We start from the raw sequence: 13,452 nt of genomic DNA on the forward strand, positions 1-13,452 counted from the left end.
GTGTATGGAGTATTGAAAAGTTTAAGCAATATGTGTGGGGTAGATCCTTTATTCTCAGAACGGATCATCGCCCTTTGGTTGACATTCTTTCAGGGAAGAAAATAAAACGCACCACAGCTCGTCTGGCACGCCTGTCTACAAAGCTGTTGGAGTTTAGTTTCACTGTAGAATATATTCCTGGAGGAAAGAACTGCAGAGCAGATTGTTTGTCGAGACTTCCGGTTCAGGACACAGATGAGCAAGAATGGGAAACTGAAGTAGAAGAGTGCTTCATTGCTGTAATTAATCAAGACAATTTATCTTTTGCTGAAGTTGACTGGATTGCACAGATTAGCAAAGATCCTATTCTCAAGGAAGTTATCTCTTTGATTGAGAAAGGTTGGCCAAAGGAGAAGTGTCTCTCTTATGATCTTCAGATGTACTGGAAGGTTCATGATGAACTCTCAGTGGAGGGCGGAAAAGTTGTCAGAGGTGATAGACTCATTCCTCCTTCTTGCTATCGAGAAAAAATCATTCTAGCTGCACACTCAGGTCATCTCGGTGCAACCATTACTAAGAGGAAAATCAGAAATGATTTTTGGTGGCCCAGAATGGACACACAAATTGATGAAGTTGTGAAGCAGTGTTCGCGATGCAGCTCCAGTGACAAAGTTTTAGTGCTTGAAGGTACAGTTGATTCTCCTGTATCTTCTCCTAGCAGGGCCTGGCAAAAACTGGGCATGGATTTTCTTGGACCTTTTCATATCCTTCCTACTAATTCGAAATATTTTTTGGTTCTCATTGACCACTTGTCTAGGTGGGAAGAGGTTGAATCTATCTCAGTACCGGACTCTAAAAGTGTTAGCAATTGTCTGGATACTATTTTTCGTAGGGAAGGTTATCCAGAAGAGATTTTAACAGATAATGGCGTTCAATTTGTTTCTCATGAAATGACTTCATTTCTGGATGCTTGTAACATCAAACACACAAGGACTCCACTTTACCATCCTCAAAGTAATGGGAAGACTGAAAGGTTCAACAGAGTGGTAGTAGAATGTGTACAAGCAGCTTTTAGAGCCAAGTCATGTGTTTTTCAAGCTGTTAAAGACCTGGTATGGTCTTACCGCACTTCACCTCATGTGGCTACCAATTTCTCACCCTTTGAAATGATGAGAGGTAGAAAGGCTCCTTCTCAAGTTTATCCTTTTTGGATGGTCAAGTCATTTCATCTTGGTTGTGACATGGGGTGTATGTGGGATTCTGCAAAGAAAACTTCGGATGAAGTCTCTTCAAAATTTTGTAAGTTACCCTCCACAAAAAGTTCTCTTAAGCTTGATATAGGAGACTGGGTTAGAATAAAAAATCCAGTCCCAGTGAGAAAAGGTTATTCTAAATATCTTGATTCATTACAAATTGTTGATATACGTAGAAATGCAGTCAAATTGTCTAATGGGAATTGGTGGAGCACTTCACGTGTTGCAAAAGATCCTTGTATCCCTAGTGAGGTTATCAAAATCAATCTGGATAATGTGGGAAAAGATTGTGTTAGGAAAAGTTCTAGGATTTGTGCAAAACCACGAAGGTTGCAAGATTATGTTTAAAGTTTATTCAACTTGTGCTTATATTGAATTCTATGCTCTTTCTTCTTTCTTTCGCTCTTCTTCTTTTCTCTTCTCATGTTTCTCTTATCTTGTTAAAAAGGGGGAGGTGTGGTGATGTGCTCTAGCCTCTGGAATGGTCGTGTTATGTGAGGTCATTCAGAATGTGATCTCTGACCAGCATGGAATGTGCTGGGTGACAGTTGCTCTGAGTATCTTGACGGTGCTTGGGACGGCTCTCTGTTTATCCCAATAAATATCGCTTTCCAATCATAACCGGCCTGCCTCCTTACTTCAGAATCCCTGTAAAGTAAGGTATACAGACAGTAGGCTATTAACCTCTTCGCTGCCAGGCCTTTTCCCCTCCTGTGCCACGCCCTTTTTTGGCTATTTGGGGTAGTGCGCGCTGAGGCCCCTGTAACCTTTTGACCACATAAGGTATCCACGCCAAATTTGCGTCCTTTTCTTCCAACATCATGGGGATTCTAAAGGTACTCAGGGTTTGTGGATTCTCCTAGAGGGGTCACAGAAATGAGCCAAAATACAGCAAAATTTAGTTTTTTTTCGGAAAAATGGGAAAAACGGGCTGCAAATGAAAGCATCTGGGTTTTTTCCAGCAAATGTTATCAAAAAAGGGTTTGTGGGGGACATAATCTAATTTTGCTAGTTTTTGTGCTTTTGACCTCCTTCCAGTTAATGGTAGAAATGGGTACAAAAGCAATAATGGATCCTGGAAAGCTATACATTTTCGAGAAGAAGACAAAATTCTGAATTCAGCAAGGGGTCATTTGTGTAGATCCATCAAGGTTTTTTTTATAGAAACTAACAGTTAAATATAGGATACATTGAAAATTAGTTGAAAAAAACAGCCTTTTGTGTCAACGTTTTCACCTGTAACTTCTTCTAATTATGACAGCTCTTTGAAAGCAATATACCATTACATCCGCTGGACATTACTGGTTGTGGGGATATATAGGACTTGTAGGTTCACCAAAAACCCGACGAACCCAGAGCCAAAAACTGAGCAGCAACTTGCAATGGTTTTTTATTATGTACCAGGTATATAGTAATTATTCTGTAAAAATGTGTACATGGAAAAATCGGTATGAAAGACACCTATGTATTTCTGAAATGGGAACAAAATATAGAGTTTAGAAACAGTAGATATTTGCACATTTATGAAATTGGGAATACTCATACTAGCATGAGAATTATCAGTCATTTTTTAGAATGACTTCTTTTTTACACAATATCTCTCATTTGGAAGGCAGAAATGCATCGAAAGTCAATAGATAATAACAGTTCCTTTACAAACCTGAATTACCCTAAGTCTCCCGATAAAAATGGTACCTCACTTGTGTGGGTAGGCATAGTGCCCGCGACAGGAAACGGCGCAAAACGCAACGTGGCCACAACTCAATATCGCAGTGAAAATTTACCCTTTTTTGGCAAAGTGCCTAGCTCTAGTTTTTGAACCCTAGCTCTGTGGGCACCTTGGGAAACCTAGCAAACCTATACGTTTTTGAAAACTAGACACCCAGGGGAATCCAGGATGGGGTGTCTTGACTGCCTCCCACCAGGGTCTGTTACCCAGAATCCCTTGCAAACCTAAACAATTGTCAAAAAAACACATTTTCCCCAGATTTCTGTGGTGGAAAGTTCCGGAATCTGCGTGGATCCACAAATTTCCACCCACCCTGCGTTCCCCAAAATCTTACGAGAAAGACGGTACCTCACTTGTGTGGGTCGGCCTAGTGCCCGCGAAAGGAAACGGCGCAAAACGCAATGTGGTCACACCTCAATTTCGCAGTGAAAAATGACCCTTTTTTGGCAAAATATCTAGCTGTAGTTTTTGAACCCTAGCTCTGCGGGCACCTTGGGAAACCTAGCAAACCTATACATTTTTGAAAACTAGACACCCAGGGGAATCCAGGATGGGGTGACTTGACTGCCTCCCACCAGGGTCTGTTACCCAGAATTCCTTGCAAACCTAAAAAATTGACAAAAAAAACACATTTTCCCCACATTTCTGTGGTGGAAAGTTCCGGAATCTGCGTGGATCCACAAATTTCCACACAACCCGCGTTCCCCAAAGTCTTAGGAGAAAAACGGTACCTCATTTGTGTGGGTCGGTCTAGTGCCCGCTACAGGAAACGGCGCAAAACGCAAAGTGGTCACACTTCAATTTCGCAGTGAAAAATGACCCTTTTTTGGCAAAATGTCTAGCTGTAGTTTTTGAACCCTAGCTCTGCGGGCACCTTGGGAAACCTAGCAAACCTATACATTTTTGAAAACTAGACACCCAGGGGAATCCAGGATGGGGTGACTTGACTGCCTCCCACCAGGGTCTGTTACCCAGAATCCCTTGCAAACCTAAAAAATTGACCAAAAAAACCCATTTTCCCCACATTTCTGTGGTGGAAAGTTCCGGAATCTGCATGGATCCACAAATTTCCACCCACCCCGCGTTCCCCAAAGTCTTACGAGAAAAACAGTACCTCACTTGTGTGGGTCGGCCTAGTGCCCGCAACAGGAAACGACGCAAAACGCAACGTGGTCACACCTCAATTTCGCAGTGAAAAATGACCCTTTTTTGGCAAAATGTCTCGCTGTAGTTTTTGAATCCTAGCTCTGCAGGCACCTTAGGAAACCTAGCAAACCTATACATTTTTGAAAACTAGACAACCAGGGCAATCCAGGATGGGGTGACTTGACTGCCTCCCACCAGGGTCTGTTACCCAGAATCCCTTGCAAACCTAAACAATTGACAAAAAAACACATTTTCCCACATTTCTGTGGTGGAAAGTTCCGGAATTTGCGTGGATCCACAAATTTCCATCCACCCCGCGTTCCCCAAAGTCTTCCAAGAAAAACGGTAGCTCACTTGTGTGGGTCGGCCTAGTGCCCGCAACACGAAACGGCGCAAAACGCAACGTGGTCACACCTCAATTTCGCAGTGAAAAATGACCCTTTTTTGGCAAAATGACTAGCTGTAGTTTCTGAACCCTATCTCTGCGGGCACCTTGGGAAACCTAGCAAACCTATACATTTTTGAAAACTAGACACCCGTGTGCTACCAGGGAGGCATGGCTTGCGTGGATCTCCCAACGTTTCCTTACCCATAATCCCCTGCAAACCTTAAATTTAGCTGAAAAAATCAAATTTTTCACACATTTTTGTGTGGGAAAGTTGTGGCATCCCCGGGCTCACTCAAATTTCCCATCACCCAGCGTTCCCCCAGGTCTCCCGGTAAAAATGGTGCCTCACTTGTGTGGGAGGCCCAAGTACCCGCGACAGGCAAGGGCCCAAAACGCAGTGAGGCGACATCAAAATTGCCTATCTCAAAACCACCTGGTTTTGCAAGGGGGGTCACTTGGGTTTTTGGCCCGGTGCTCGGCGGCCATCTAGGGAAACCTACCAAACCCATACATTTCTGAAAACTAGACACCCGGGGGATTCCAGGGAGGTATGGCTTGCGTGGATCCCCCAACGTTTCCTTACCCAGAATGCCCTGCAAACCTCAAATTTAGCTGAACAAATCACCTTTTTCACACATTTTAGTGTGGGAAAGTTGAGGCATCACCGGGCTGACACAAATTTCCTACCACCCAGCATTCCCCCGGGTCTCCCGATAAAAACGGTGCCTCACTCGTGTGGGAGGCCCAAGTACCCGCGACAGGCAAGGGCCCAAAACGAATTGAGGCGACATGAAAAGTGCCTACCTCAAAACAACCTGGTTTTGCAAGGGGGGTCACCTGGGTTTTTGGCCCGGTGCTCGGCGGCCACCTAGGGGAACCTACCAAACCCACACATTTCTGAAATCTAGACACCCGGGGGATTCCAGGGAGGTATGGCATGCGTGGATCCCCCAACGTTTCCTTACCCAGAATGCCCTGCAAACCTCAAATTTAGCTGAAAAAATCACCTTTTTCACACATTTTTGTGTGGGAAAGTTGAGGCATCACCGGGCTGACACAAATTTCCTACCACCCAGCGTTTCCCCGGGTCTCCCAATAAAAATGGTGCCTCACTCGTGTGGGAGGCCCAAGTATCCCACCCTAAAAAATAAAACAGAAAACAAATCCCTGGTGCATAGTGGGCTTTCTGCCCCCCCGAAGGGGCAGATTAGGGGCCAATGCCCCATCTGCCCCCCGGGGGGGGGGCAGAAAGACTGTGATAATTGGGGGGTGGGGTGGGGGCATGGGCCTACCCGTTTTGGGCAGCCCCCACCCCTATTTTTTTTTTTTTACAATTCCCTGGTGTCTAGTGGCCTTTTTGCCCCCCGGGGGGGGCAGATTGGGGGCCAATGCCAGGGGGGGCAGAAAGGCTGTAATGGTGGTGGGTGGGTAGGGGCATTGGTGTGCCCGTTTCGGGCAGCCCCCACCCTAACAAAACAGAAAAGAAATCCCTGGTGTCTAGTGGGCTTTCTGCCCCCCCCGAAGGGGCAGATTAGGGGCCAATGCCCCATCAGCCCCCCGGGGGGGCAGAAAGACTGTGATTATTGGGGGGTGGGGTGGGACCCCTATTGTTGTTTTTTATAAATTTCCCTGGTGTCTACTGGGCTTTTTGCCCCCCCCGGGGGGCAGATTGGGGGCTACTGCCCCATCTGCCCCCCAGGGGGGGCAAAAAGACTAAATAATGCCCAAAATAAACTGGGAGGAGCAAAGGCCCTTGCCCAAGGGGCCGCTCCCCCCTCCCTGGTGTCTAGTGGGTGGATCCCTGCTTGGGGATCGCCCGCCTGTGGCAATTCCCAAGCAGGGATCCACAGGGTCTGTTACCCAGAATCCCTTGCAAACCTAAACAATTGACAAAAAAACACATTTTCCCACATTTCTGTGGTGGAAAGTTCCGGAATTTGCGTGGATCCACAAATTTCCATCCACCCCGCGTTCCCCAAAGTCTTCCGAGAAAAACGGTAGCTCACTTGTGTGGGTCGGCCTAGTGCCCGCAACACGAAACGGCGCAAAACGCAACGTGGTCACACCTCAATTTCGCAGTGAAAAATGACCCTTTTTTGGCAAAATGACTAGCTGTAGTTTCTGAACCCTATCTCTGCGGGCACCTTGGGAAACCTAGCAAACCTATACATTTTTGAAAACTAGACACCCGTGTTCTACCAGGGAGGCATGGCTTGCGTGGATCTCCCAACGTTTCCTTACCCATAATCCCCTGCAAACCTTAAATTTAGCTGAAAAAAATCACATTTTTCACACATTTTTGTGTGGGAAAGTTGTGGCATCCCCGGGCTCACTCAAATTTCCCATCACCCAGCGTTCCCCCAGGTCTCCCGGTAAAAATGGTGCCTCACTTGTGTGGGAGGCCCAAGTACCCGCGACAGGCAAGGGCCCAAAACGCAGTGAGGCGACATCAAGATTGCCTATCTCAAAACCACCTGGTTTTGCAAGGTGGGTCACTTGGGTTTTTGGCCCGGTGCTCGGCGGCCATCTAGGGAAACCTACCAAACCCATACATTTCTGAAAACTAGACACCCGGGGGATTCCAGGGAGGTATGGCTTGCGTGGATCCCCCAACGTTTCCTTACCCAGAATGCCCAGCAAACCTCAAATTTAGCTGAACAAATCACCTTTTTCACACATTTTAGTGTGGGAAAGTTGAGGCATCACCGGGCTGACACAAATTTCCTACCACCCAGCGTTCCCCCGGGTCTCCCGATAAAAACGGTGCCTCACTCGTGTGGGAGGCCCAAGTACCCGCGACAGGCAAGGGCCCAAAACGAATTGAGGCGACATGAAAATTGCCTACCTCAAAACAACCTGGTTTTGCAAGGGGGGTCACCTGGGTTTTTGGCCCGGTGCTCGGCGGCCACCTAGGGGAACCTACCAAACCCACACATTTCTGAAATCTAGACACCCGGGGGATTCCAGGGAGGTATGGCATGCGTGGATCCCCCAACGTTTCCTTACCCAGAATGCCCTGCAAACCTCAAATTTAGCTGAAAAAATTACCTTTTTCACACATTTTTGTGTGGGAAAGTTGAGGCATCACCGGGCTGACACAAATTTCCTACCACCCAGCGTTTCCCCGGGTCTCCCAATAAAAATGGTGCCTCACTCGTGTGGGAGGCCCAAGTACCCCACCCTAAAAAATAAAACAGAAAACAAATCCCTGGTGTATAGTGGGCTTTCTGCCCCCCCGAAGGGGCAGATTAGGGGCCAATGCCCCATCTGCCCCCCGGGGGGGGCAGAAAGACTGTGATAATTGGGGGGTGGGGTGGGGGCATGGGCCTACCCGTTTTGGGCAGCCCCCACCCCTATTTTTTTTTTTTTACAATTCCCTGGTGTCTAGTGGCCTTTTTGCCCCCCGGGGGGGCAGATTGGGGGCCAATGCCAGGGGGGGCAGAAAGGCTGTAATGGTGGTGGGTGGGTAGGGGCATTGGTGTGCCCGTTTCGGGCAGCCCCCACCCTAACAAAACAGAAAAGAAATCCCTGGTGTCTAGTGGGCTTTCTGCCCCCCCGAAGGGGCAGATTAGGGGCCAATGCCCCATCAGCCCCCCGGGGGGGGCAGAAAGACTGTGATTATTGGGGGTGGGGTGGGACCCCTATTGTTGTTTTTTATAAATTTCCCTGGTGTCTACTGGGCTTTTTGCCCCCCCCGGGGGGCAGATTGGGGGCTACTGCCCCCATCTGCCCCCCAGGGGGGGCAAAAAGACTGAATAATGCCCAAAATAAACTGGGAGGAGCAAAGGCCCTTGCCCAAGGGGCCGCTCCCCCCTCCCTGGTGTCTAGTGGGTGGATCCCTGCTTGGGGATCGCCCGCCTTTGGCAATTCCCAAGCAGGGATCCACAGGGTCTGTTACCCAGAATCCCTTGCAAACCTAAACAATTGACAAAAAAACACATTTTCCCACATTTCTGTGGTGGAAAGTTCCGGAATTTGCGTGGATCCACAAATTTCCATCCACCCCGCGTTCCCCAAAGTCTTCCGAGAAAAACGGTAGCTCACTTGTGTGGGTCGGCCTAGTGCCCGCAACACGAAACGGCGCAAAACGCAACGTGGTCACACCTCAATTTCGCAGTGAAAAATGACCCTTTTTTGGCAAAATGACTAGCTGTAGTTTCTGAACCCTATCTCTGCGGGCACCTTGGGAAACCTAGCAAACCTATAAATTTTTGAAAACTAGACACCCGTGTGCTACCAGGGAGGCATGGCTTGCGTGGATCTCCCAATGTTTCCTTACCCATAATCCCCTGCAAACCTTAAATTTAGCTGAAAAAATCACATTTTTCACACATTTTTGTGTGGGAAAGTTGTGGCATCCCCGGGCTCACTCAAATTTCCCATCACCCAGCGTTCCCCCAGGTCTCCCGGTAAAAATGGTGCCTCACTTGTGTGGGAGGCCCAAGTACCCGCGACAGGCAAGGGCCCAAAACGCAGTGAGGCGACATCAAGATTGCCTATCTCAAAACCACCTGGTTTTGCAAGGTGGGTCACTTGGGTTTTTGGCCCGGTGCTCGGCGGCCATCTAGGGAAACCTACCAAACCCATACATTTCTGAAAACTAGACACCCGGGGGATTCCAGGGAGGTATGGCTTGCGTGGATCCCCCAACGTTTCCTTACCCAGAATGCCCAGCAAACCTCAAATTTAGCTGAACAAATCACCTTTTTCACACATTTTAGTGTGGGAAAGTTGAGGCATCACCGGGCTGACACAAATTTCCTACCACCCAGCGTTCCCCCGGGTCTCCCGATAAAAACGGTGCCTCACTCGTGTGGGAGGCGCAAGTACCCGCGACAGGCAAGGGCCCAAAACGAATTGAGGCGACATGAAAATTGCCTACCTCAAAACAACCTGGTTTTGCAAGGGGGGTCACCTGGGTTTTTGGCCCGGTGCTCGGCGGCCACCTAGGGGAACCTACCAAACCCACACATTTCTGAAATCTAGACACCCGGGGGATTCCAGGGAGGTATGGCATGCGTGGATCCCCCAACGTTTCCTTACCCAGAATGCCCTGCAAACCTCAAATTTAGCTGAAAAAATCACCTTTTTCACACATTTTTGTGTGGGAAAGTTGAGGCATCACCGGGCTGACACAAATTTCCTACCACCCAGCGTTTCCCCGGGTCTCCCAATAAAAATGGTGCCTCACTCGTGTGGGAGGCCCAAGTACCCCACCCTAAAAAATAAAACAGAAAACAAATCCCTGGTGTATAGTGGGCTTTCTGCCCCCCCGAAGGGGCAGATTAGGGGCCAATGCCCCATCTGCCCCCCGAGGGGGGGCAGAAAGACTGTGATAATTGGGGGGTGGGGTGGGGGCATGGGCCTACCCGTTTTGGGCAGCCCCCACCCCTATTTTTTTTTTTTTACAATTCCCTGGTGTCTAGTGGCCTTTTTGCCCCCTGGGGGGGCAGATTGGGGGCCAATGCCAGGGGGGGCAGAAAGGCTGTAATGGTGGTGGGTGGGTAGGGGCATTGGTGTGCCCGTTTCGGGCAGCCCCCACCCTAACAAAACAGAAAAGAAATCCCTGGTGTCTAGTGGGCTTTCTGCCCCCCCGAAGGGGCAGATTAGGGGCCAATGCCCCATCAGCCCCCCGGGGGGGGGCAGAAAGACTGTGATTATTGGGGGGTGGGGTGGGACCCCTATTGTTGTTTTTTATAAATTTCCCTGGTGTCTACTGGGCTTTTTGCCCCCCCGGGGGGCAGATTGGGGGCTACTGCCCCCATCTGCCCCCCAGGGGGGGCAAAAAGACTGAATAATGCCCAAAATAAACTGGGAGGAGCAAAGGCCCTTGCCCAAGGGGCCGCTCCCCCCTCCCTGGTGTCTAGTGGGTGGATCCCTGCTTGGGGATCGCCCGCCTTTGGCAATTCCCAAGCAGGGATCCACAGGGTCTGTTACCCAGAATCCCTTGCAAACCTAAACAATTGACAAAAAAACACATTTTCCCACATTTCTGTGGTGGAAAGTTCCGGAATTTGCGTGGATCCACAAATTTCCATCCACCCCGCGTTCCCCAAAGTCTTCCGAGAAAAACGGTAGCTCACTTGTGTGGGTCGGCCTAGTGCCCGCAACACGAAACGGCGCAAAACGCAACGTGGTCACACCTCAATTTCGCAGTGAAAAATGACCCTTTTTTGGCAAAATGACTAGCTGTAGTTTCTGAACCCTATCTCTGCGGGCACCTTGGGAAACCTAGCAAACCTATACATTTTTGAAAACTAGACACCCGTGTGCTACCAGGGAGGCATGGCTTGCGTGGATCTCCCAACGTTTCCTTACCCATAATCCCCTGCAAACCTTAAATTTAGCTGAAAAAATCACATTTTTCACACATTTTTGTGTGGGAAAGTTGTGGCATCCCCGGGCTCACTCAAATTTCCCATCACCCAGCGTTCCCCCAGGTCTCCCGGTAAAAATGGTGCCTCACTTGTGTGGGAGGCCTAAGTACCCGCGACAGGCAAGGGCCCAAAACGCAGTGAGGCGACATCAAAATTGCCTATCTCAAAACCACCTGGTTTTGCAAGGGGGGTCACTTGGGTTTTTGGCCCGGTGCTCGGCGGCCATCTAGGGAAACCTACCAAACCCATACATTTCTGAAAACTAGACACCCGGGGGATTCCAGGGAGGTATGGCTTGCGTGGATCCCCCAACGTTTCCTTACCCAGAATGCCCAGCAAACCTCAAATTTAGCTGAACAAATCACCTTTTTCACACATTTTAGTGTGGGAAAGTTGAGGCATCACCGGGCTGACACAAATTTCCTACCACCCAGCGTTCCCCCGGGTCTCCCGATAAAAACGGTGCCTCACTCGTGTGGGAGGCCCAAGTACCCGCGACAGGCAAGGGCCCAAAACGAATTGAGGCGACATGAAAATTGCCTACCTCAAAACAACCTGGTTTTGCAAGGGGGGTCACCTGGGTTTTTGGCCCGGTGCTCGGCGGCCACCTAGGGGAACCTACCAAACCCACACATTTCTGAAATCTAGACACCCGGGGGATTCCAGGGAGGTATGGCATGCGTGGATCCCCCAACGTTTCCTTACCCAGAATGCCCTGCAAACCTCAAATTTAGCTGAAAAAATCACCTTTTTCACACATTTTTGTGTGGGAAAGTTGAGGCATCACCGGGCTGACACAAATTTCCTACCACCCAGCGTTTCCCCGGGTCTCCCAATAAAAATGGTGCCTCACTCGTGTGGGAGGCCCAAGTACCCCACCCTAAAAAATAAAACAGAAAACAAATCCCTGGTGTATAGTGGGCTTTCTGCCCCCCCGAAGGGGCAGATTAGGGGCCAATGCCCCATCTGCCCCCCTGGGGGGGGGCAGAAAGACTGTGATAATTGGGGGGTGGGGTGGGGGCATGGGCCTACCCGTTTTGGGCAGCCCCCACCCCTATTTTTTTTTTTTTACAATTCCCTGGTGTCTAGTGGCCTTTTTGCCACCCGGGGGGGGCAGATTGGGGGCCAATGCCAGGGGGGGAAGAAAGGCTGTAATGGTGGTGGGTGGGTAGGGGCATTGGTGTGCCCGTTTCGGGCAGCCCCCACCCTAACAAAACAGAAAAGAAATCCCTGGTGTCTAGTGGGCTTTCTGCCCCCCCGAAGGGGCAGATTAGGGGCCAATGCCCCATCAGCCCCCCGGGGGGGCAGAAAGACTGTGATTATTGGGGGGTGGGGTGGGACCCCTATTGTTGTTTTTTATAAATTTCCCTGGTGTCTACTGGGCTTTTTGCCCCCCCGGGGGGCAGATGGGGGCTACTGCCCCCATCTGCCCCCCAGGGGGGCAAAAAGACTGAATAATGCCCAAAATAAACTGGGAGGAGCAAAGGCCCTTGCCCAAGGGGCCGCTCCCCCCTCCCTGGTGTCTAGTGGGTGGATCCCTGCTTGGGGATCGCCCGCCTGTGGCGATTCCCAAGCAGGGATCCACTGGGGCGGGGTACCATTGGAAAGGGGAGATTCTCCCCTTTCCAACGATACCCCTCCCGTCTTTCTACGTGCTCAGGGGGCTGAGATAGCCCCCTGAGCATGTAGAAAGTGAAACTGAAATGAGCCTCTTGGCTCATTTCAGTTTCACTTTCACTGTAATGACGATCGGCGCGCTAGATCGTCATTACAGTGAAAGTGGGGGGGGGGGGCCTCGGGAGCTGCCCCCCCCCAGCTCCCGAGGCTATTTTGGCAGAAAGGGAATCCCTCTGGTGCCCGCACCAGAGGGATTCCCTAGGGAATGCCTCAACGTGCTGGACACGTCATGGGCACACAAGGGGTTGAAAACAAATGCGCTAAACCCTGCAAATACTGGTCCAAGGAATAAATGTATAGTAAGGTATACAGCCGGTAGGTTATTAAAACAGATACTCTAAACCCTGCAAATACTGGTCCTCTCAAGTACTGAACAAAATGTAAAATAAGTACTAACAATAGGTGACAATAAATGTCAGCGTAAAATGCGAGAACACAAGGAAATGCATGTTGGCAAAATTGTTCATAACAAAAATGATAAGCATTTTAAACTTTAAACAACGTTCCAATAAAATAATCAGATAAAACAAAAAAAGTGGTCACTGTAGTCATTGTAGAGTGGAGCTGATGCATTATACGGAATGGAACAGTACCTTGCGTTGTGTAATGAACAACGGATTTGGAAGGAAATGCACCACACATGAAGTACACTGCAATTAATATGCTAATACGTGGACTTTTCATTTTCCAAAAAGGTGCAGTGGTGCTAGAAGACCGATAGATGGCACTGCTACATGGCCAATAAAACTGCAATGCTGTACCCACGATGCCTTGACGACGATTTTTTTTTTCCTTTCATTTCTTCTTTTTCTCTTTGGGTCCAACCAACTGGCAAGAAGATTGAAAGTACAGCAAAATGCCGATTACAAGCTGGAAACACCCCAGCATTGGCAGCCAGCAAGG

The sequence above is a fragment of the Triturus cristatus genome, chromosome 2_2 (assembly GCF_964204655.1).
Source record: "Triturus cristatus chromosome 2_2, aTriCri1.1, whole genome shotgun sequence".
Lineage (NCBI taxonomy): Eukaryota > Metazoa > Chordata > Amphibia > Caudata > Salamandridae > Triturus > Triturus cristatus.